The sequence below is a fragment of the Acinonyx jubatus genome, chromosome A1 (genome assembly GCF_027475565.1).
Source record: "Acinonyx jubatus isolate Ajub_Pintada_27869175 chromosome A1, VMU_Ajub_asm_v1.0, whole genome shotgun sequence".
NCBI classification, from domain to species: domain Eukaryota; kingdom Metazoa; phylum Chordata; class Mammalia; order Carnivora; family Felidae; genus Acinonyx; species Acinonyx jubatus.
The window spans coordinates 41,040,489-41,067,662 of NC_069380.1; the positions used below are offsets into that span (position 1 = coordinate 41,040,489).

Here is a 27,174-nt window from a genome sequence, read left to right on the forward strand (position 1 = left end):
TGGTACATTATGGGTTACGTCTATCTTCCACCTAAGCATTAGTCCATTAGTTTCAGCATGTCTCTTTGTTTGCCTGTGCTGTTTTTCATGGGGACAACTGACTCTCTTGCAAGGTGATTTATAAATAGAGGTCTGTAAAATGTTAACATACAAAGTGCCACATTTATTTTCAGTTTCATTTTAAATGTTACAAACTTTGTTTTTGTTTTTGTTTTCACAAAGCTTCTTTCTCTCCCCACTATGGTTTGGTGAATAATTTTTTTCTCTGAAGTCACATAAATTAGTTTTAATTTCAGGCAAAAGACAATTGCTAATGGCGATTTCATACTATACTGGCTTCTTGGGTCTCTTTTTGGCTACTTTCAAGTATAATCAAGCCTGATGGGTATCACAGAAATAAAATAAAACACTGAAAGTAACACAGTTGACATTGAATGATATAATTTCATAGTTTCATCATAAAATTGACTACATTTCAGATGCCTAAAGTTTTAATTCAATACCTAAAAGCACAAGAAAAGCATTACATTCTTATTGCATCATTTTTCGTCTGAAAGGCATTTGAGTCATTCGGAAGGTTTTTTAGTTTGAAGGAATGTCAGCATTCCACAAAGGCTGTTGATATTCTTCATTAGCTATAACATAGTTAAAATCTAACACCTGCAATAAATCAAAGTATTGGAAGATTGCATTAAAACTTATGACAGTTTCAGAGTTTGGTGGGTGTTGGTTGTTTTTTCCTCCCCAGTATTCCAGGGTCATCACTCATAATAGTGAAAAGTATAGCATAAAGGGGAAAAAATTCAGAATGTTCCTAAAAATAAAATAGAAAGCCCTCAGGAGCCCTTTCAGAACAACAATAAAAAGTATTGCTAGCTGTAAAATTTGTAAGCAGGTTCCATCCTGTCGGCACAGAAACAATGAAGATGAATTACATTCTAGAAGAAACATTGAGACTGTCTGGTAACATAGTGGCAGATCTACTACAGTGAGGACAAAGCACAACTATTTCTTCAGTGTCTTAAGTTGAAGGTTGTCTGAACAGGGCTGGGTGAATTAAATGGTAACAAAGGACCATCTTTAGAAATGATCTCTTTAACCATTCAATTCATTCATCTGGCCACTATTTGGGCTATTCGGTTTTCAGAATCTCTGTTATTACCTCTGAGCTCATAAAGGCCAGTATGTAATTACATGGGTTAACGGTATAAGCATGTGTACTTTTAAAACGTAAGACATGAATATGAGTTAGGGTGATGACAGTTATTTATATCTCGTATACATATCTTTAGGTGTGATGGAGAAACAGGTTTGAGGTCTGTTTGGCTAGCTCTAAATAAAGGTGCTTTTGTCTCTCGGGTAAAAGGACATTAAGCTACGTGGTAAATGTTGGCAGCTGGTAGGAAACGTTGGGGAGGACCCCACGGAGCTCTGCAAAGCAAACCTGGTATACAGAGACTCATCTGTACAGGAACTAAGAGTCTTGTTTTGCATATGTCCTTGTTTGATGCCCTGGATATTTGTGTGGTAGCTGAAAAGACATGCTGCTAAAAAGGGAAATATATGGATAGGGGTTGTTTTGCAAAAGCTGATGCCCACCTTGATGGCAGGTTGTAAGTTTATTAACAGACTTTCCATATCCTAAATCAAGGTCAGCATATGCAAAATCAAACTCACACCACAGCAGAAATAGGGAGAGTGTTTATTAAACCTTAACTGTGATTCTCAGAGGATGTTTTGGTGTGCAATATGCCTACCCTCTCCTAAAACAGCTTGGCTTTTAATTTAAATTTAAAACTCAGAGGTTTTCTTTCTTAGGTGTTTATGAATGTTAATTAAAAGAGACATTGGCTAGTTTGAGCAACTATTTAAAGTCTTTATTTGACAATATTTGAAAGTTGCTTTCCTTTTATGCTGTTATTCAAATTTTCTACTGGTAAGTAATGAATGTGGCTTGAGTCAATTGTACATTAAAAATTGAAAGTAATATTAGGTTCTCTGGAAATCACTGAAAATTGCCATAATTCATGTTCCAGAGTCTAGATGATTGATTGCATTAAAGCAGTAGTGGAATTCAAGGTGAACTGAAATAAATGTTAAATGAAGGTTCTTTTTAACCTCATCAATACCTTTCTAATACATCAAAATTTCTGAGTTTGAGGTATAACTAACAGTAACCAAATCTCAAGCAATTACCCAGCACTAGATATGGTATTTGTGTGAGTACCTGATAATCTCCCAAACCTATCCTTTTCCCAGCTGAGCTAATTTTTGATGGAACACCATTGAGAACAATAGGTCACTCAGAGCAAATGAAGTGGGGCTGCCACTGTGTTCCTCAAGTGCTCTCATACAGCCCAGGGTTGGATGGCTGATGAGGTAATCTGCATAATAACATGGTCCTAGTGGGTTTCTATTAAGTCAATGGAGCATTGACTCTCTACAAAAGTGCTCCTGGCATCTATGAAGTGGACTGGATCTACAGACCCACAGTGCCTTTACTCATCTGACAGGAAGAATTGCGCACTAATCCCATAATTACACCTCTTTACTCCTCCACTCAGTTCAAATTTTGTCTGTTGGCAGTAAAATAAGTAGCATTCCAAGTATAATTCTAATTAAATGAGTTAAAATACATTGCTCTGATTATGTGTGTGTGTGTGTGTGTGTGTGTGTGTATTATGTGGACTAGATATGTGTAAATCATTACTAACTCAAATAATGAATTTTAATGCAAATATACCTAAAATAATACACAGTAGTATTCGTATGGAGTTAGAAATAGATGAAAATGTGATCTATTTAGGAAAAAATAAATACAATAGTCTTTCATGGCGTTAGTTTTTCTTGTCGAAATAGCATTCTCTTTTTAAAGATGTCATTCCTTTGATTCTCCAGTGTCAGTAAAATCATCATAAAAATGAGATTTCAAAATTGAGTTCTTAGAATCATTTTAGAGCATATATTTCAAGATGTTTGCCAAGTTCAAGAAAGGAGTAAAAAACAAATGCCTACCACATAAATTCAATTTATTTTATATACTGATCACCAGAATATACATTTTAAGGTAAAATAAATTTTCACCTATAAATTGCTCAGAGCACTGGATTTTTAAAAAGGCATATGCTATAGCACAAGCTTATTAAAAAATGTGTAGGTTTATGTGCAGTGATAGTGGCCGCCTCCATTAGTGTTCCAGCAGCCCTCCAAAATCCTTTATTTAGCTGCCTAATGTGATACCATTTATTGGCTTATGCTAACACTTAAATATCAAAGAAAAAAATCTCTTAATTTTGTAATGTCAGATTTTTTAATTGATAATAGTTTGATTAAATTAGGCAGAGTATTATTTTAAATCCCTGGTTGAGATATCAGATTCATCTTCTTCCTCTAATCATTTTGGAAATTGTAACTGATTTCCATTAGAATTTCTATGGAGTAGTAACTGTCATTAGAAGCACTTTAATAAACATTTTAAAAATGTTATTTACAACATTTAAAAATGGATAGAGTACCTATGTGTTTAAACAATAATTTAAAATCTTCATTTAAAATTTTTTTTTAATGTGTATTTATTTGTGAGGGAGGAGACAGAGGATCTGAAGCAGGCTCTGCTCTGGACAGCCCAATGTGGGGCTCAAACCCAAGAACCCTGAGATCATGATCTGACCCGAAGTCAGACACTTAACTGACTGAGCCACCCAGGAGCCTCTAAAATCTTTCATGAGCAGTTAAAACTCAGTCTACCAACTTAAAGAAAATAATTTCCCAATGTTATGTAAACATAATGGAAATCTATCTTTTAGTCAAAATTGTTGAGAGCTACATTTCAGGAATATCTAACTTAAGCATTAGCAAAATTTGGGGCCTTCCTATTAGGGAGCTATTCTCAAAGTCTTATCACAGTATGATTCTAACATTCTATGGATCCGACTGGGATTCTATGGGTGAAAGCCTCTATTCATTGTGAGAAAACTCTATCCATGAATATGTCCTTCCTACATTTTCTTTGTATGAAATAGAATGATTAAAATCTTACAAGTTCCTAGAGCTGACCAATATACAAATGCATGTTTCTCTTCCTCTCTCTCTTTTCTCTCTGTTTCTCTTTCTCTGTTTCTCTTTATAAGGATTTGGTTACACACTGAGCGGTGTGTGTGTGAGTGTGTGTGTGCACATGCGTGTGGATGTGTGTAATCTTACAACATATCAAGACTGACCAATTGAGGTACAAAGTGTAAAAAAAGGACAACCATATCACATTCTAATTGTAGCTCTTGTGCTAACTATGGGCAATATCTTACACAACTTAAATATTTTATCTAGTTTACCTCTCCCTTCACTTATAAAAAGAAATTTATGTAAAGATCTTTACATTTTGTGATTCTTAAGTGTTACCAAACAATCCAAATGCCTTTATATTTGTTTTATTTATCATCACCTTAGCAGATCTTTTTATTTTCTCCAATGGTAAAATTAAAAGTACATTTTCATGTTTCCTTTAAGTCCTTTGGCCAAAAAAAAAAAAAAAAAAAAAGGATCAAGATTAAGATTGTCTACTGGTATAATCCAACTTAACATTACCCAGAAATCAATTGAGAACTATACATATCAGGTTCAATGGAAATAAAAGGATAAACCATGAAATTAGAATAGAAAATTATAAGATAGAAGTTTGGTATGGAAATAATATCTTTGGGGGTTTACTTCAAAAGAAATACCCTTAAAATCTGAGAGAAAATTATGAAGATTATAAAATTGCTTATTTTATAGATTCAAGACAGACTCCATAGTAAATTCTATAACTAAAATATGTGAAAGCCAGATGGCAGAGTTCAATTTTTACTGACTTCCATGAGAAAATGTACTTAAATATGAGCAACTATATTGGTACATGTGAGCATATTCTGTTCATGCATTATGCATTCTCTTCCACATGTCAGTGTGTACATATTTCCATGAACACACGTCGAGGTTTGGAATAATGATGTTGGGCCTACTACTTTTGCAGTTTCTAAAGAAACAAAATTTTCTCATTTCCTTTTTACTTTGTGTTTATTTTATTTAAACACATATTCATACAGTGGAGCAGGTTTGGTAAACTATCGTTGACTTGATTGTCTACAAATACACGGATACCTTTAGCCATGGAGCTGAAGGGCGGTGGAGGCCCTAAGTCTTCCATCATGGATGACTATTTGGTCTGTCAAAATCTTCAGCAAGTCCTCCATCATTGGAGCTATAATATTGATGGTAATTGGTAAACATTTAAGATGTTTATACTGAAAAGAAGATGATTTCATTCCAACAGCTGTCTGAAGCATGATCTTACCCAGCAGTAAGTTTATTTTTTTTAAAGTCGGCTTTGCAGAACTAATATACTTAGGATATATGGCGAAATGATTAGGAATATCTTCTTTCTACCCACTGCATTAAATTGCCTAATTTTCTGACAGCTAGAAATACATTACCAGAGGACATAGAAAATAGAATGAAATAGAGAGTGAAACCCTATGCAGATTAAGGAAAGAAAAAATGATCTCTATATGAGAAAGAAAACCTTGGAGGGAGGAAATAGCTAGATACTGCTACATCCTTTAAATATGTGAGTCAAAGATTGATTTTCTTGCATTCTGCAAAGTAGATGCAAAGATTATGCTGAAAACAGGAGAGAACATAATTGTACAACTGCCAATGTGAATTGAGGACTCAAGTTGAATAGAGGCTCTGCTGCTAACAAATTTAAAACCAGGGAAGGGCTCAGGAGGTATTCCTAACAAACTCTTCCAACCTTTTAATTCTGTAGCTCTGTACTTCAGAAAGGATGGGTGCATCCTCAGATACAGTTTTTATCATGAATGCCCTTTTGGAAGCATCGGCCCTTCTTTCGTCATAAAAGGGAGTAACACAGAAGGACTTAATTTCTTTCATTTTATGCTACACACCGTTGTTCGCTACCTTCCTTTACTCTATTTTCTGGCTCAGCACATTGCTGGAGTGAAGCCCCTATAGCAGGCAGGGAGCAGAACGACAAGGTTCCCTCTTGGAGAAATGTCACCTAATGGCTCTTGTAGTCCAAGTGATGTGCCACCTCTGGAGAACACAGTTGTCTGACAGTTATTTCTGAGTCATCTTGGTGTATTTGAAACACTTGATTCTCTTCCTTAGACACTTGTCAACATGTGCAGATGATGTTTTAACTGGCACATTGTCACCAGCTACATGAAATCAGGAAAATCTGAGTAGCTGTGAAAACTGTGACTTCCAATTCAAGTAAGAATTAGAGTGCTAGAAACAGAAACAGACCTTTTCCAGAGTAGGTATTATTTTTATTCCTTTAAATGTGTGACTATTGTGTTAATAATCAGTTGGATTTTTTTTTTTTTTGAGAGAGAGAGCAAGAAAGAGCTTGCATGAGCAGAGGAGGGAGAGAGGGAGAGAGAGAGAGCGAGAGAGAGAGAGACAGAGAGAGAGAGACATAAACAGGCTCCACGCCCAGCATGGAGCCCAAAGAGGGGCTCAAAGCCACGACCCTGTGTTCATGACTTGAGTTGAAACCAAGAATCAGATGCTCAAACAACTGAGCCACCCAGGCACCCCCAGGTTTATGTTTTCATTTCCTTTGTCTTTCTTGCACCATGGCAGAGATGAAGAAAAGAATGGTGCTTATTAAATTAAAATATAGAGAAAAACGATAAAATGGAATTTTTTTGTTGTTGTTTGGTATGTGGATGGCATGTACATATCACTTAGATTCCATCTCAACTGGCCTGTGATTTTTCTCTTTGCAGTAACAAATTTTGTTTACCTTTGAATAGCCAGTGCCTAGTACAATTCCTGATATATTACCAGGGCCCAATAAATGTTTATTGAATGAGTGCTATAATTATTTGTTGTAAAAAATTATATAAACCGTATATAGATTTCATATAATCATATAGGAGTAGTAGAAGGTTACTATAAAATAGTGTTGCAAATTTTAAAAGTATCACTTTGTGATTTATTATAATACTTTTAAAATACTTTAGGGGCGCCTGGGTGGCTCAGTCGGTTAAGCGTCCGACTTCAGCTCAGGGTCACGATCTTGCCGTCCGTGAGTTCAAGCCCCGCGTCGGGGTCTGGGCTGATGGCTCAGAGCCTGGAGCCTGCTTCCGATTCTGTGTCTTCCTCTCTCTCTGACCCTCCCCTGTTCATGCTCTGTCTCTCTCTGTCTCAAAAATAAATAAACATTAAAAAAATTTAAAATACTTTAAAATGTACATGTAGTAAATTTATTTATCAAGGTACACTCATATTAGAATTCATCAAATCAAAATGAGGAGACAAATAACAGCAAAGAGAATCTATGATTTCTTCCTTGGACTTCAGATTCAACTTGGGTGATTTACAAGGTTCTTGCAAATTCCATAAGTTCATGTTAAAAAATATTTTTCCTACCCAAGTTACTATTTTTATTATCACAAAATTGACCTCTACAGAATTAGAAAGTTTGTTTCCTGATTATAATCATTCTTTAATTCTATGTATGTATCACCTAATGCCAACAGATTATATCCATGAAATAAACATGTTACCTGAATTTATTGACTAAAATAACCTTTTCCTAACAACTTTTGGGGGGTGTCTGGGAGGCTCATTTGGTTAAGTGTCCGACTTTGGCCCAGGTCATGATCTCAAGGTTTGTGGGTTCAAGCCCAGTGTCAGGCTTTGTGCTGACAGCTCAAAGCCTGGAGCCTGCTTCAGATTCTGTGTCTCCCTCTCTCTCTGCCCCTCTCCCACTCGTGATCTGTCTCTCTCTCAAAACTAAATAAACATTTTAAAAAACTGGTATTTTTCTCTTCCATTACAGTATCTTACAGGTCACCCTAACCCAGACTCCGTCTTTTTGTGAAATGATACTGAAATGGATTTCTCTCTCTTTTAAAACATCCTTAATAAAATTTACTATTTTTTAAATTAGTCATGAGTTATCATATTTCTATTAATGTCTTGACTATTTTTTAAACTTTTATGTGTAAGTATACTATTTACCTAATGAAATTGCATGTTCCTAGAGGGAAGTGAACGCATCATACTTTTAATTTCTCATAGAAGACTGCACAATTCTTAGATCAATGTGTATACATTCCTAGATATATAGTATCTGAAAAATATCAGCTGATTAAAATAGCAGAAGCCCAATACGTAATTGATTTCATTATAATCCAATGTACCTGGATAGTGTATATAATTATAATTAAATTGACCTGGCTCATCCTAAATTCTTTTAAAAGTATGTGGTAAAAGCAGTCTGACTCACAACTGTCTACCAAAAATCTACCTCAACTATTACATGCACATTCAAGCGCAGGAATTCTCACAAACTGTGGTTATGTTTAACAAGGTTCAACACTAATCGTAATTTTACTTTTGATGTCACACATGATGTATAACAGAACTTACCGTCACATTCTTTTGTGCTGCTGATTAGCAACTTTTATTTTTTCAGGATCATATATATGTCTACCCCAACCAAACGAACATTAAACAGATATTATGGAGGTCAAATATCCATTTTATTTTGCTTCCACTGATAAGAATGTTTTTCTGGTGTGTATTCATTCATTTCAAAAAAAATCATAAATAACTGATAGACTCATTCTAAGAAAAATCATACGCAAAGAAAAACAAACCCAACATTTGGAGTGGGGACTGATATACAAACGATGTCTACACTGTTACAGAATAGAGGTTACAGTATACAAACACAGATGGATGCATGCTAGAAAATAGTGAAAACGAAGTCAGATTTATAGTCTAGTTACAGTAATGTGTCAATGTCAGTTTTCTGGTCTTGATATTGTAGTTATATTAGATGTCACCATTGGGGGAAGTTCAGGGAAGGATACAGAGGACATTCTGTACTATTCGTGCAACTTCTTTGAGCCTATAATTGCTTCAAAATAAAAAAGTTTTTGAAGGTAAAATAAAAGACACTTATTATTTTTTTTAAAAAAAGAAACAATTGTTTAAAATAAATACACATTTAACAACCTTCCCTTGTCAACTAAAACATGGCTTCTATTCTAAATATTGTGTTGGCATTGCCATTATAGGGTGAATCTTAAAACTCAAATGTCACTTTCCAAGGAAACCCTTTTAAAAAAGCATTCTTGACAGGTTAATTGCAATTTAACATCAAGATTGGAAAATTATGGGTTCAAAGGTGACCAGTGAAAGGAAGAAGCTTCATGTGACCTTGTAGTAAGAAAGAAAATAGTGTGCCAGGGGAACTGACCAGCAGGGTCCCAGATGATGGAGCGTGACAGGAATTTACTGAGACAGTGAAACAAAGGGCTATCCATGAAGGGCTTTTACAGGTGTTTGAACTTTATTATGATGAGGAGAAATCATTAAAATATTTTTGATGACATGTAATAAAATTTGATTTAAAATGGTAACTCTAGGAACTCCATAATGCCTTGAAAATGTGGAAAAAATGCCAGCAGAACATAATCCAAGACCAAAATCTATTTTTGTACAACGTCAATGCAATGCTTACAAGTTATGTTAAATCTCTACATCTCTTAAAGTCACATCAAGATGTCAAGATGTGAATATATTTTTGAAACACAAGTAGAATGTTTACATTACATTAAGAATTTTAAGTGACAAAATTAAATATTTAAAAATAAACTAGGTATACAAAATTTAGTTTAAAAAGGAAAGAAAAAAACAATGGACTCTATTGTAAGAACAATTAAATTTGACATTTCCAGAACAGACAGTGAACCCTTTATTGGTCTCTTTGTTAACACCACTAAGTGAGTTAAAATTTGACTGAGAAAATTAATTTGAAAGCATACAGGTTTGTCTTCCTTTCACTGAAGCATGTGCGCCGTATATGTTCTAGTATTTTCAAGATTAAATAAAAATATGTGCCCAAATTATTTAATATAGTGTCAGAGTAAAATTTTAAGATAGTCTCTTTCCTTCCATAGGCGTTTGTTAGTTCCTTACAGCATCCAAATACCGATTTATATGGGTTTACCTAAATCAGAGACACTTCTAATTTTAAATTACTCATGACATATTACATAAATCTCCCTGGTAAGTTTCAGAAACAGTGTCTGGGGTAAAAACATTAAATGTTACGAACTTAGGTTCTACACACCCTGTAAAATATATATGGCTGGAGAGCAAATGTAGATTAATTACACTATCACATTTGTATCATTGGGATTCCTGTTTTGATTTTCCAGTGAAAATAAAACTAAGGAAGTTCAAAAAAGATTTTTCTTTGGTTTGGGTGTGCTTACAGAGTGCTTGGTAGTCCTTAGAAATGGCTGCATCTGCAGAGCATAAATGTGTCTTAATTACAGGTTTTTTTTAGGGTGAACATCTGTGCCCTTTTCTGCAACTATGTAGATACTTTGATGGTTATCTGAGAAGAATATGTGGTTAAATTTGTACCCTGTAGTCACTTGCTAATTCACTTTATTTAGTGTAAATCAGGAATATTTAAAGGTTTATGTGTACAACTTTGACATACCACTTTATACTTAACACTGTTATGTTTTCTATAATTAGTTTACAAGATAAAATTAGAATCAGATCATTTCTTTAATTGAGATTTTGCGTGGCTGAGAAGAAAACTTAAGATCTCTTCCGTTTCTCTTTTCTTTAGTAAAGTGCTAGTTTCTTAGGTGGAGAATAGAGTCCCCTTCTTTCTTACACTCTTTGGCTTTAAAATCACTTTAGCTTTAAAATCACATGCTATGTATGAGAATACAATGCCACTTATTTTTGAAAAAGGAAGTTATTTTATTTTACTTTTCTCATCATATAAATAATTCTAGCATGGATGAAAGAATACAGGGAAACTTTTTAGTCACAGAATATGAACTTAGGCACTTAGAAATAACAGCTCTTTCTGAATTACTAAGTAAGGAAGCATGGTGTGAAGTGAGGGTGGATTGAGAATGATCCAGTAAGAAAGATTTTTGATAAAAAGGCAGGTATTTGGAAATTGTTGACAGAAAAGCCTAAACATTGTCTATTTCTACTCCTCTGTGTATGACATTTTATTTGTCAAACATATTGAAAATTAACTTCCCCCAGAAAGCAATGAAATACTTCCTTTGGGAAGAATTTCTGTCACACATTGGGTCAGAATCAACTCTAATGCAAAGTGTAGTATAGGATAAATTCAAAATTTCTGCTATGTAGATAACATTCCTAAAAAGCAAATATCTACTGTGACCAAGAAGGCCAGAACATTTCCTCAGTTTGACCCAAACTTCAGAAATGTTTCTTCCTGACTCTAGTACCCTGACCTCTTTTTCTTGAAGCATTTACTACAGAGAACTTGCAATGGTAAATTCTTTCTCTACCCCTTTGAGACAGAAATCTTCTACAATCCAGATATGTCTTTCTCTAAAACCTGGAAGCCATCCCTTTGAAATGTAATCATCAAGCAAAAATAGGACCCCTGCTTCCCAGTCCCTGTAGGCAGGTAGGAGATGAACCTGCATAAGGGAAAATTAAGAAATACAAATGACTTAATAATTTAGATCAACCTCTTCCTTAAAGTAATTTTCCATTAGCTCACCACTCTTTGGTTGCAGCAAACTGAGTTCAACTTTCTCCCCTGATTGCAGCAGTCTTGACTCCTATTGCAATAGTCTTGAATAAAATCTCCCTTGCAATCTTTAACAAGTATCTGGTACAATTTTTCTTTTACTGCCATCATTATTTCTTTGGATTTATGAATTTGAGCCATACTATTCAATCATACCTTTGAAACTTCTGGACATGGGTAAATTCATAAAATAATATTTTGCTGAATTTATAAGAAACATATAGAAATGATAATGGCACAGATTTAGTTGATTATAGCTTAATGAGATTTGGAGAAATTATAAATGTTCTCTTTTAATTTTAAGACCATCGGTCTTGATGATATACGATGATTTTTTTTAAGAGACAGAGAGAGCATGAGTCTGGGAGAAGGAGAGAGAGACAGAGACAGAGACAAGAATCTTAAGCAGGCTCCATGTTCAGCATGGAGCCCGAGTGGGGCCTCATCCCACAACTCTGGGATCATGACCTGACCCAATATCAAGAATCTGACACTCAACTGAGTGAGCCACCCAGGTACCCCATTATAAGATGATTCTTAAAGTAATATTATGGGTACAAAAATGTTACAAAGTTGATCAAATTGTTCTCTATATTTGCCAAGTCTTACATATTTTTCCAATTTTTCCAATTTTTTTGGTCAGTTATTAATTATAAAGAAGCGTATCCCAGAAATAGTCAATCAACCTGAAGAACATGAGAGAATTAGTTCAGTAACTTTTCAGTTAATTTGCCATTGACACGATATTGAGATTTTATTGGATACTTGGGGATCATACATTCTTATTATTCAAACACCTGTATGTACAATTTACCAGAGTAGCACTTGACTTTCTATGTATTCTGCCTGTGTGGAAGAGTTTGTCTATATTTCAAAAGAAATATTTTCATTTCTTACATACAGTGTTGCTCTTTATAGGAGGGATGAGTACCAACATGTATTTTGTAATGTTTCTAAGGCAAAATTTAAGTGTGTTCAAAATGATGTGTCCTTTTGTAGCTATTTGGCTACAATAAAACTCTTTAAAATATTTTTTCCTTCAATGTTTTACTATTCCTGAAATAAGATAGAGATAGAAATTGAAATACCTAACATATTAAAGTGACTCAAATCAATTTTAAATTGAGCTAGTTTTAGTGTTCAGGTGAATATATTAAAAAATAATAAATAATTTATACAAAACAGGATTCTAACTACCAAATAAAATACGACTACTTATTGATTAGCAAAATCCTACTGCCACTACTTACAATTTTTCCTGAAACACATATTTCAGAAGCTAAACTTTTTAGTTGGTTTCCTCAAATACCTCCCTAATACTCAGAAAAGACAGAAGTAGTTTACCTTAAAGGATCTGTGGTTATAGGCTCAAATGCCAGCCCTGTTTGAATATGTCTCTCCTTGCTTCCTTTCAGCAAATATAAAGTTTTCACCAATTTTAAGTATCTGAAGAAACCGTGTCTGTCCCAGTCCATATACTTATTTTACTTGTTGATTCATTCCCTCAAAACATACGTATTGATTGCTAATTGTGTGTGAAATACTTTATTATGTACTGAAGAAGATAAAAAGATGAAAACACAAACATACACACAGAATATCTGCCCTCAAACTGCATGTTGGAAGCTAAATCTTGTAGGAAATTTAAGATACATAAATAACTATTGTACAAGATAGGAAGTGATAAATGCGAACAGAATAACAATCAATATTAGGATCCTGGGTTTGGAGAGGTTATATAAAACCATGAAATCTGGAATGGCTTCAGAATTTTAGCTGGGGCTTAAAAACATGAAGGATTTGGGTGAGAAGCAGAGTAAGTATGTCTAAAACATTCCAGATGGTGAACAGCATACAAACAGGCAAGAAGATCAGAAAGTAAAAAGTGTAGAAAATATGTCTGTAAGTAATTCAACCTGGCTAGAACCCAGGCTTGGTAAAGAGAAATAGTGAAACCTAGTTTGGAAAAGAGGTTGAAATTATAGCAAATCTTGATCACCAGACCAAGCGGTTTTGATTTTATATGGTAGCCAATGAATGTAGAGGCATTTAAATATCAAGCAAAGGAAGGACAATATTAGAGCAATAATGTAAAAAAAAAATTATTTGGCAGGAGTTTAAAAACATGTTGGAGGGAGAAAATGACCATTGGCAAAACAAGTCCCTAAGCACCTAATTTTAATTATCTGGGTATGAGGTAATTTGGTATGTAAACATGGAAGCATCAGGATATGCTGAAGAAATAGAATCTGTAACACATGATCAGTGATTGGATGTGAAGAATAAGGCATAGAGTAGACAGAAAGTCTTAGATGATTCGAATTCAGCCTGGTTCCTAAGAGGTCTTGTACTATTAATGCCCAGCACAATGGCTATGGAAAACAGTATGGTGGTTCTTAAAAAAAAAAAATTACCATATAATCTAGCAACATTACTTCTAAGTATATACCCAAACAAATTGAAAGTATGGTCCACAGATAGTTGTGCACTCACATCCATAGCAATATTATTTCAAAAGCCAAAAGGTAGATGTAACCCAAATACCCTTTGACAGATGAATAGAAACAAAATGTGGCATATATGTACAATAGAAAATTATTCAGTCAAAAAAATGAAGGAAATTCTGACACATGGTACAATGTGGATAAACCTTAAGGGCAGTATATTAAGTGAAATAAGCCAGTTACAAAAAGACAAATACTATCTGATTTCACTTAGATGAAGTACTAAGAGTGGTCAAACAGAAAGGAGAATAGTAGTTTCCACATTCTTGGGGGAAAGAGAGATGGGGAATTGTTGTTTAGTGGGTACCGAGTTTTAGTTTCACAAGACGAGAAAGTTCTGCAGATGGATTGTTCAACAATGTGAATATACTTAACATTACTGAATGGTACAAGTAAACTCTTTTTTCAATGTTTATTTTTCAGAGAGAGAGAGAGAGAGAGAGTGAGTGGGGGAGGGACAGAGAGAGGGAGGAGAGAATCCCAAGCAAGCTATGCTGTGAGCTCAGAGCCTGATGAGTGGCTTGAACTCACAAACTGAGAGATCATGACCTGAGCTGACATCAAGAGTCGGACGCTCAACTGACTGAGCCACCTAAGCACCCCTCAAGTAAGAATCGTTATTATGATGGTAAATTTTATATCATATGCATTTTATCTTAACCAAAAATTTTTAAAAAATTATTAGAGAGAGAAAAAGAAGAAAAAAAAAAGAGAGAAAAGGACCAAAAACAAAAAACAAAGAAACAAAAAAAAAAAAGGAAAAGAAACACATAGCCATATACACATATAGTTAACCAAAATTATTTCCTCAATACACTGCATAGTGAAGACAGAATGTAAACAGAAATGGCCTTGTAAATTTACCAGTATCAGGGGCGCCTGGGTGTTTCAATCAGTTGGGCGTCTGGCTTCAGCTCAGGTCATGATCTTGCAGTTCGTGAGTTCAAGCCCCGTGTCAGGCTCTGTGCTGACAGCTCAGAGCCTGGAGCCTGCTTTGGGTTCTATGTCTCCCTCTCTCTCTGCACATCCCCACCCTGTTTGCACTCTCTGTCTCTCTCAAAAATAAATAAACATTAAAAAAATTTAATTTACCAGTATCCATTTAAGAGCAACAGGAACAAGGCAGGTACAGCCGGTCTATTTAAGGGTAGGTGTTACTATTTATTGCAACAGATGTATGAAATTAATTACTGGAACCTGTCAAAGAAAGATTTTCAAAGAGGCCCCGCTGTGTATGTATGAGGATAATATAACAGGAGGTCTAACTTCCAGTCCTGGCTTCTGACACTTTCTATTTATAACACCTTGGAAAAGTTACTTAATGACTCAATTAAAACAAACAATTCATAAATAATAATACCTGCTTATTTCATGGGATTATTATGAGATTCAAATAATGCATTTATTAGTGGTTGGTATAAAAGAAAGGCAAATGTTATTATTATCTGCTAACCTCCTTGATGGGTTTTGTGTAAACAATGGTAGCAATTTCTAGGTTAATTGCTGCAGAGAATATCGTCAGGCTGTCAAGGGCAGCCCGAGACCATTACTAGTTATGAATGTCACACAGGGCATTCAGGTCAGTGCTGAGAACAAACTAGATCATTTATTTTTTTTAATGTTTATTTATTTTTGAGAAAGAGAGAGAGGGAGTGCGAACGGGGAAGGGGCAGAGAGAGAGGGAGACACAGAACCCAAAGCAGGCTCCAGGCTCCGAGCTGTCAGCACAGAGCCTGACATGGGGCTTGAACTCACACACTGCGAGATCATGACCTGAGCTGAAGTTGGACATCTAACTGACTGAGCCACCCAGCGCCCCCAAACTAGATCATTTAGATTCAAAACGCTGGACTCATTTACCAGGTATTTATATTTGCATTAACATGATTTATGTAGACAAATCCAGAACTTCTTACTCCTTGCTATACTTTGCTAATAAGTGTAGATCTTTCAGGTAAATTCTCTTCATTGCAACAGAGAAGAAGGGATGGAAAGGGAATGGGGGACCTATGTGAATATGACAGAATATGAAAAGGCAAGAGAAAAATGAGCATTGAGGAGGAACTAAAAGTGATGGAATAATACTACTTTTAGAAATGTGATTAGGGAATTCTCATTCATTTAGATTGCAACAGACAGGAAGCTGGGGAGAGAAGGAGCAGTTTCCACCACTGAGCTCAGCACTTTACACATTTTATTATATTTAATTTTCACAACAATTCTAGAAAATAGACTTTTATCCTCATTTTTCAGAGGGGGACACTGTAAATTCTTTGACGCAAAGCACACAAGTAGTAAATGGTGGGTGTGTTTCTAGATAATTCTCGCTAGCACCTGTGCCCAGGCATTTTCTAGAATACCATCTGACCAAACTTCAACTTCTCAAAATGCACTCAGGTGGTTTACCAGAAAGATCACAGCCTCCATGGCATTTTATGTTGTAAATATATGAACTGTCTCTAACTGGAGGGCGTTTATCTATAAAACAGAATATATTCCTTTGGCGAACAACAAAATATATTTTTTCCATGAGGACAGACAGGTCAGAGTAGTTTGGAGCTGATAGAATGCCCAGAGATCACCACAGCTAATGTTCTCATTGAGGACAAAAGACCCAGAGAAAGGAAAGAATTTCTTCAAACAGGCTCAACCAGTTGATACCCTTCCAGTATATTATGCGGCCGCTTCATAAAACACTGCCAATTTCAGGTAAACAGATTTAAGAGGCTAAGTATTCCTTATCAATATTCTAAAGCCATTCAGGGATTAATATTGTCTAATATGTGATTCACTTCATTAAAAACACTGAACTTGTCACTAAAAGCAAAAGAAATTTCATTGCCAATGGCATAGTTACTTTATCAAAAGCCGTCAGTATTTGCCAGATGGAGTTATGCTACTTCTTTTATAATTAAACATTATGACCCAAGTGCCTACTACTAAGTGATATTTTTTCTTAACTCTATCACCAAAATTCTTGGAAGTTACTCCGTAGTATTAGCTGTAATCAGTAAAATGTAGTAAAAAAGTGGTAGCAAAGCTGCCACTCTTTAGTTCCCATCCTTTCAGTGAATCATTTGTTTTCCTGATACAATTCCTCCTTACTAATTTCATCCTTTGTATTAATCCTTAATACTATGCTGTTGCTTTATTTTGATCGACATGACAGGAAAAAAAAAATTAGGCAGTATGTTTCCTCTTTCATTCTCTTTCATTATAGTTAACACGTGTATATTTTAATAAGAAACATCAGGACAAGTAATGGAACTGTGCTTCCTCAATACTTGGTGTGACTTACAGGACTTGAAAATTCATCCTGTATTAATCCGTAGAGATTTATAAAGGGAATATAGCCATGCTGGAAAACACTCATCAAGCTGCAATGTAATATTAAGAAAACGCAGGTAACAAATTGAGAACAGCTTATAATAATGGAGTTAATTACTATTTAAGATGAAATATGATTTGAATAAATGTAGTAATTCAGCCTTTAAAATCATTATTTCAGGGGCACCTGGGTGGCTCAACTGGTCAGGTGTCTGACCCTTGATCTCGGCTCAAGTCATGATCTCACGGTTCATGGGTTCAAGCCCCACATCGGGCTCTGCGCTCATGGTGCAGAGCCTGCTTGGGATTCTGTCCCTCCCTCTCTCTTTGCCCTTCCCCGACTCGTTCTTTCTCTCTCTCTCTCCTTCCCCCAAAATAAATAAATAAACATCGGGAAAAAAAAAAGAGAAGCTGTTCTTCTATAATAAATAAGTAAGTAATTAAGTAAGTACGTAGTTAAGTAAGTAAGTAAGTAAAATCATTCTTGCAGAGCCAGAAACACACACCACCACCACTACCACTACCACGCCATCATCCCATAGAATAAATTGAGCCTCGTTTAGGGTCAAAGTCATGCATGAGGCACTGAACGGAAAGGAAAGGAAAGGAAAGGAAAGGAAAGGAAAGGAAAGGAAAGGAAAGGAAAGGAAAGGAAAAAGTAAAGAAAAGAAACGAAACAAAACGAAAAGGAAAGGAAAGGAAAGAAAAGAAAAGAAAAGAAAAGAAAAGAAAAGAAAAGAAAAGAGAAGAAAAAGCAATCATGCTTCAGTTCTCCTTTGTGAGTGCTGTGCATCTAATGAGAAACAGATGTTCAATTTATACACTACCAAAAAACAAAGTCAGAACATCCTCATAACTGACTTCCTATAGAGTTAGACCACTCCAAATTTCCTAAAGTTTTGACTCACACATGCACAAATGCACGGAAAAAAAAGAAAGTCAATGCCCCTGAATTTACCATCACTTAAAATGGAAAAAATAAAACAATGTTGAATCAGAGAACTTAGCACAATAACCCATATTCTAATATAGTAGAAGGTCACTTACCATCAGACCTTAACCAACTTACCTGTTAAAAGGACCTCTGTTTTTAAAACCTAAAGACAGGAGCTCCCTCATCCACCCGATGCTCAACAGATTGCTCTAGTTCACTGGCCTGCTTTCCAAGAGTTGCTGTGGATTGTTCTCAAATTTGATCTTAATATTTTAATTGTTTTTAATAATCTAATTTAATTATCATGAGATCTTTTCTATAATCCTTCTTATAAATACATAGTTAAATATGATACATTCCATTAAAATTTAAGCATTAAATAGTACTTTTCATCATGAAAACTATGGTGATCTCTCTTGAAAGGCAAAATGAAAAAAAATAAGTTATCTAGACAAAAACAAAACAAAAAAGCACTTCTGAATTATATGTGGGTAAAATGTGTGAAAGTTGGGAGAGAAATATCATAAAAATCCAAAAATGTTCTGTATCAAAAAGTCTTTCTTGGGGTGCCTGGGTGACTCAGTCAGTTAAGCATCTGACTTCTCCTCAGGTCATTATCTCATGGTTCAAGGGTTCGAGCCCTGCGTCAGGCTCTGTGCTGACAGCTCAGAGCCTGGAGCCTGTTTTGAATCCTGTGTCTGCCTCTCTCCTATGTCTTCCCCTCCCCTGTACCTGCTCTGTCTCTCTCTGTCTCAAAAATAAATAAAAGTTTTAAAATTTAAAAAAAAGTCTTTACTTGTATTTTATTATTTATTTATTTATTTATTTAATATAATTTATTATCAAGTTAGCTAACATACAGTATATACAGTGTGCCCTTGGCTCCAGAAGTAGATTCCCATGTTTCATTGCTTACATGCAACACCCAGTGCCCATCCCAAGTGTCCTCCTCAATGCCCATTATCCATTTTTCTCTCTCCCCTGTCCCGCCTCCTGCCATCCGCCATCAACCCTCAATTTGTTCTCTATCTTTTCTTGTATTTTAAAAATTCTAGAGAATCTTTCACTTAAATATTACAAAAATGGATGAATTATAGTATGGATTAATCACAAAAAACATACAAGTTCCTTAAGGAGACTAATGAAAAAATAGCCCTGGCATTACATCAAAATAATTGGCAAATAGTTATACATTTACATGTTTTAACTAAGATGTTTTTGTTATTCCCACTTCCATCAACTCATTTAAATAATCAACAACCTATCTAGGCAAATAGCATCAGTATCTTATATATGTAATCACAATAGTAGAAAAATACAAAGAAAAACGGTGCTGAAACCAACACTAGCCACCAATTTAATTAAGGTTCCTTCCCAGAATGCAATACGTTTGAAGGATGTTGTGCTTTGCTATGGTTATCTTGTCATCTGTAAGCAATCATGGTGGCTATGAGCAAAATATAATTGAGCCTGAATTGTCAGTCTTCTACACACATGGACTGAAGTGAGACCGACAGTCATATTATTTTTAGTGGACACTTGGTCTGCTCAGCTCACCGTGCAACGCATGCTCCAGGGCACCAGTTCTCAAGTTAGAAGGATCAAAATCACCTGCAGGGCTCCTTACACCCCCAGGCTGCCAAGCCCCACCCCTGGAGTTTCTGATTCAGAGGTCTGGGATGGAGCTCCAGGATTGCATTTCAAAGGAGTTCCCCTGTGACACTCTTCCCACTGGTCCAGAGACCACATTTTAGGAACCCAAAAAAGGAACTATTTTAGAAACTATTTTAGATTGTTAAAAAACAAACAAAAACACTTTCGCTCTGGAAAACTTTGCAGCACTTGTCCTGATTCGCACAGGATGATGTATGGAAGGGTTGCGTCACTTATTGTACACCTGAAACTAATATAACTCTGTTAACTAACGGGGATCACAATAAAAACTTAAAAGAACATTTTGCAATCTAAAAAAAAAAAACTCACATAAGCTGAAATCACATGCAAAAAGCAAGCCATACACATAATTTAATATATAAGTTAACCAATTGGTTGTCCACTGGTGCATCCCAGAGTTGGCTAGAGTTCATGATACAAAGGATTTTAAAGGAAATAGCCAGAAAATCTTCTTTCCCAAGAATAAAGCAAGGTAACTGAATAATTGTAGGAACAGACAAATGTGCCTCAGCATGTGCTAGGAAATATTTTGAAAGCAGGCTGATAAAAGTGTATGTCCCCTTTCTTAAAATTTGACTATGCAAATTAGAGAGAACTGAAAAGATTTTTACTATCTATCTTCTCATATCTGTATCCCTATCTTTCCTTCTCCTTACCTTTTCTGCCTGACATTCTTGTTTTCTCTTCCTTCCTTTCTTTCTGTCTGTAGTTTCAGATATAGTCACTACCATAAATGAGGTGGGTTTTTAAAATTTTTTTTAATGTTTATTTATTTATGAGAGACAGAGCATGAGCAGGGGAGAGACAGAGAGAAAGGGAGACACAGAATCTGAAACAGTCTGCAGGCCCCGAGCTGTCAGCACAGAGCCCAACACGGGGCTCGAACCTACAAGCCGTGAGATCATGACCTGAACCGAAGTCAGATGCTCAGCCAACTGAACCACCCAGGCGCCCCAACAAATGAGGTTTTTAAAGTCTGTATTTCAGTAATGGCTCCAACTGGGTCACAAATTGATCCTAAAGGTACAATTCTGTTCATTAGTATAATAGATTAAAATCTGTTTGGAAAACGTTTTTTGAAGAAATTTAAATTGTGGAGAGAAAGGAAAAATTCACTCAGAGACTCTAGGTTACATTTTCTTCTCCTCTTTAGAGGATTGATTATACAAATAACTCTGCTAAAAAGCCCTGAGGATGAAGAGCAGTGCAAACTGTGTGGTTAAATGAAAATAGATTTAATCACATGAACTGTGCTGGAATTATTTTCGTTCAACATTTCAAAGACGTAATAATTTTTTCACACCATCTTGCCTGAGCCTTGGTTTTTGTGAGAAGTAATCCATCCTGAGTTCATTTTACAGTTGTTAGCTCCTTAACTGTGGATGGTAAGTGCTTGCCTTGTATCTGAAGTTATGCTCTCTGTAAAACAGTACTTTGAGATTGGGACAATAAGTACCTTTTGTGTGTGTGTGTGTGTTTTAAAACTATACATTTTCACACTGACTCCAGAAGAAAGTGTCATTAAGTCATGGAATGTGGTGGGGGAGGAGGGAAGACATTTTTTCGAAGCTAAATGAGAAACCTGAAAACAATATGAGGCTCTGATTTTAGGTGCTGCGTTAAAGAACTCTGATTCTAGAATTTAACTTATCTTTTTCTATATAAGGGATGTGTGCTTTTTATTAAAAAAACTGTTTTTATGTGCTCCAGGAACAAAATGGGCATATGAACATTACTTCTATGTATACACAGAAAGGAAATGAAAATGGTCACAGCTTTAGGCTTATAAACTAGATACACTAAAAAACTAAATTTTGATATTACTTTTATTAAGTAAAAAACAGCATAAACTAAAAATGAATTTTCAATAGAATATTAAGTAAATGCCATGTATTTCTAATGTGATCACTGAATGAAATTACAGGATGAAATTAAAACCTAATTCATTTTGAATGCCATGCTATCCAAAAGACAAAAATATCAAAATACACAGAATTACCCTAAAGCACCATATTTTACAAGTGTAATATTATACTTCTGTATTTCACAGATAAGTCCAAACATATCTACTCCCACCCATCTCACTCCCAAGCATGGAATATACTTCAAGGAAGCTATGCGTTTTCATTTCTTCAACTAGACTTGAGACCTCTTGAGGTTAGGAAATGTATTTTTATATCTTTATTTTATTCATTGTTCCAAAATATGTATTTATCGACTATTAAAGGGGAAAAATCTAAGAATACTACAATTTTGGTAGCTCTTAGAACTTGCTATAACTTCCTGTTTATTAACAAGTTGAATATTTACACATAAGAGGACTAGTCTCAGGTTTTATGCTGTCATTCATAGTCAATACTAGTATGCAAGGTTAGGCATTTTAGAGGTCTGAAAATGGAGAAAAGATTTTTAGGTCATTCAGTTCTGTGAACCTGCAGTTTGCTGCTGAATTAGGAAGATGACAAAAGTTCACCAGGCGCATCACCTTCGAGCCGTCAATATATGGCCTTTGCCTCTCCTGGGAAACCGTTCACAAAGAGACACTTAGAAGTTTTCCACTGTATAGGCAATCCCTACCTAATTGTTTCACAGCAAGAATCCCAACAATCTGTACAGCAGATGTGACTACCTCACTTAACACTATCATAGGAAGAAAATAAGGGCAGAAGAGTCATATGCTCATGGTAAAGACACAAAGAGAAACTGCTGCATGAGCACAGATAGCACACCTCTCTCTGGCCATCTGTTCCACCACGTGTGCCGCACATCACAAGAGGATGTGAAGAGAGTGGACAGCTGAGCAAAAGTCACAAATAAGTTTTCCAGAGTGGCAAATGACGGCTTTCAACAGCAGGATGACACCAGAATGACACCGGAGTAGAAGAGTTTTTATTGGTATTTCAAGGAATGTGCTGCCACTGTTGCTTAAAGGACCCCAAGGCTTTAAATATTAGATAGATAGATAGATAGATAGATAGATAGATAGATAGATAGATAGATTTTTTTAAGGGGCACCTGGGTGGTTCAGTTGGTTGTTGAACATCTGACTCTTGGTTTGCGATCGAGCCATGATCTCATGTGGGATCTGCGCTGTCAGCCAGGATCCTGCTTGGACCTCTGTCTCTCTGTCTCTCTCTCTGCCTCTCCCCTGCTCTCTCTCTCTCTCTCTCTCTCAAAGTAAATAAATAAACTCTAATAAAAATTTAAAAAATAAATTAGTGTCACGTTATCCTTTTCTGTCCACACCACATTCTGCTGTCACTCTTGAGTGGCAGAGAGGGTGCAGAGTTAATCTGTGACATAGGAATTCCACAGGGTGGCTTCTTGTCTAGGACACCCCTATGGGTGAAACGAAGGCTGACGGGGGCTTGCTGTAGGGTGTCACGGGCCAATTTAATGCTGACAAAGTTCTGAGACAAAGAAGTATGGTATCTATCCCGCAGGGTTACCCTGATTATTAGTGTTGACATCAGGTCAGAACTTGGCACAATATTTTAACACAGTTCAGGTGTTATATTAACTAATCTTTACTTCCAAAGCTCAAATGTAGGAAAAGAAAAATTCTCCTCCTGGCACACATAACTGGATGAATGAATCTTTGGTGAATGATTACAAGGATAGAGTCATTTCGTTGACGTACAGGAGGTGGCCTGCAGAGGCAGGATTTGGGTGATAGGTTTGAGTAGGGGGGCTGCCATAGGTCTTGGTGCAACTGGGATTCATCCCTGGGGATGAAAGGGCTGTGTGTAAGGGCGGAGCACAACCTAACCTTGCTGTGTTCCTTAGTAACCTCACTGAGGAAGAGGAGGAAGAGGAGGAGGGAGAGGGGAAGGGGAAAAGGAGGAGAATAAAAAGGGAGGGGGAAGAAAAGGGAAAGGAGGAGAGGAAAATCTGCTTGGAGAAATGGAACACAGGGAGTTTAAAATCAAATTCGTGCATTATGTTTGTGCATGGATATATAAAGCTGATGAAGGCAATTAGCCTTCCAGAGTTATGTCTTTAAAAGGAGAAACTACTCTTGGCTGTTTCATCAGGGGTTCAGAATAGTTGGGAAAATGGCCTCTGCCCTAAAAACAAAGAACGAGCAAAACACAAAGATTAGATTGTTGTTTCCAAGGTAGAGAAAAAGATCAGTCAAAAAGGGTTACACTTAGAATATATATGGACCCAGGGGGTGCTTGAGTGGCTCAGTTGGTTAAGCAACCAACTTCGGCTCAGGTCACGATCTCATGGTTTGTGAGTTCGAGCCCCACGTTAGGCTCTGTGCTGACAGCTCAGAGCCTGGAGCTTGCTTCAAGTTCTGTGTCTCCCTCCCTCTCTCTCTCCCCTTTCCCTGCTCATGCCCTCTCTCTTTCAAAAATAAATAAAAATTAAAAAAAAGAATATATATGCACCTAGTGAAATTAAAAGCCATCCAAACACACAGTTGAGATCAGGGATTTATTTATATGTAGCATATAGAAAAAGTACGTAACTTCTTTCTAAATTGGCTGTTTAGTCATAAACAATTTAGAAGAAGCTGTAAAGATTTTAATCCTGAGGAATACATTGGGTTTCATGAATTATATATATTAAGCAGCTTTCTAATACTGAGATAATAAGAATCACACTAGACAAAATGATAGCTCTATCTTTGGAAGTTCAAGGCAGAAACTTCAAAACTTTTGTTCATTCCAATATCCTCTGAGGATATTTCATATTATTTTCCTATTTCAGTGATTTCATTAAACTATACACTGAAACCACTGTAAGCAAGCTGAGAGACTTGGGAAACGATAAGACATAAGCAATACAAACCTCCATAGCGAACTGACATTGTAATAAGGACAGTAGATGGCACAGATTGCTGAGAGAAAAAGGTTGGAGAAGGGATTGTGGTTGTTTTAAGGGAGAAAATCACATTTTCCACCATGGTCCATAAAATATGATATTATCTGTTTTCCTTTTTGTGACCCAAAAATGTAACCCTGATTCAAGTTGAGAAAAACATATTCATGTCAACCCTCAGTAAGAGAAATATAAAGTTGTGTTTCTATCAGTGTATACAGTGCTTGTGACACCATATAGTTCCCTCATCTCTATAGGTGTAAAAAATAAAACCCATTTTATTGCTTTGAGGAATTGAATATGAAATTATATTTTTTTTAAAATAGCAGTTATGATATTTCTCCTTCTGAGGACGATTGCCCTGGCAATAGCCTCTCTCTTAGGGATAGTATTTTCATTCCTTAACTCAATCAGGTCTTTAAGTTTCTATTCTTCAAAAGACAAACTTACATCTTATAATTTATAAAGGATTAGAATTCATTTGGGAAATTCCTGGGAAGAGCTTTTTTAGCATTCAATAGTAAAGAGAACATACAGGATAAATATCTGGAGCACCTATTTCTTTGTGACATAAAATATTTGATGAAAATATGTGCCCTCAAATAATAAGAGAAAACCCAGGTATACGAAAACTATCATATATATATCTGAAGTAACTTCTACAGAATTAAAAATAACTCAGGATGATTTCTTTTTGTCAGACTGTAAGTCTTGGTACTGACGCTAAACAATGCCAAGTTTTCTTATGACTTAAGGCAGTTTCCTCTGAAAAAACAAAACACATCAAAAAAAGTCTTAAATCGGAAGTATAGCAAAAGGTTCTCAGGGAAGAGAAACATAAAGCGAGTCAATGAGGCCATTACATTCTAGGGTGCAAGTAAAGAAGCTAAAATTTTAAGCTAGATCTGGTCATGCGACTTGAATATGAAAAAAATCTCTTGCTTCTTTGCTTTCCCCTTGAAAAAAAAAATTTAAAGTGTACAAACCTCCCTGTAAGCATCTTATCTATTAGTAGTTTTAAAACTTTGAAACTCTCATCCAGACTGTACTTTAGAACTGCCGTAAATTAGACAGGAGTTTGTAAGTTGTCTCTAAATGGCTATAATTAAACCTCTCTTAGAGCTTTGCCATCTATACCAAGGGCAAACTCAATGTGATAAGGGGTGCGTACGAGTTGGATTGTTAAAAGGAAAAGAGGAAAAAAGAAAGAAGAGCTGTGACTTGGTATAGATGCCTGTGGAAAGAGTATGGGTTAGGCACGCCAATAATTTCTCCTAAAAAGAAATTATTATATGAAGATCAAAAAGGGTAGGTGAATAGAGGAAACATATTACAACCTTTCCTTTAAAGCTATGCTTAAAAATGAACTCTTAGCCAGGAAATCTATTAATTGTTAAACTTTTCATCTTCTAAATACACTGTGAAAACAAATGTACTTCTTGAAAATGACCCTAATTCAAATCCAAGGTATACCGGTAGGTCAAATTCTTTGAAGTGAATCTAATTAGCAAGAACAGGCCACCTAGCCCACGGGTAAGCAAAGCCATCTGATGAGAGCTAGAAATGGGGATGCTATTAATGTCAAGGATGGCAGAATTGGCGGCTAATGACACAATACGGTTGCTAGGTGGAATGAAAAAAAATAAAAATAAAAAACAGAAAACCTCACTCTTTGAGACAAGAAGGGAATTACCAATTGCTCTTTCCCTAACTCCTAAAGAACTTAAAATATCAGTATATACATATGACATTGCTGCGGTTTCAATTATGACAGTGTTTCAATGATTTTTTTGTGAATTTATTTACTTGGTCATTTAATAAACCACTCTTCGTTTCAGGAACAAAACTTTCCGGAGAAGAACTGAACACTTATGAGAAGCTGCTGTCCAAGGGTGAGGATTTGTGATTTTTTTTTTATCACTAAAAGACACTCTCCAACTGTGATACAAGGATAATAAAATATCTTTAATTATTTCCTATTTGAGGGAAAATGTACCTTACCTTTACAAAGCATAATATAGTTCACATTAAATGTTAGTAGGCATTACTTTCTCTGATCAAGGAGACTGTCACAGAAGAAGGAAGATTAAAATATGAGCCTTTATCTGATGAGGCAAACCAGATACAAAGAACACAAAAAAATGGCATGGGTCTGTATCAGTGCTTCACCAATATATAAGTAGAAGGATCTTCTGACTCTTAGTTCATTGCGTTTCCCACATCCATAAGGTTGGTTTAAAAGTACTGTCACCCCAGGGCGCCTGAGTGGCTGTTAAGTGTCCACTCTT

General features: G+C 35.7%; 1 protein-coding gene across 7 annotated transcripts in view; it reads right to left on the bottom strand.

The window, feature by feature from the left end:
* PCDH9 (protocadherin 9) overlaps positions 1 to 27,174 on the bottom strand; it is a 910,922-nt gene that overhangs the window by 55,015 nt on the left and 828,733 nt on the right. The window lies entirely within an intron of this gene.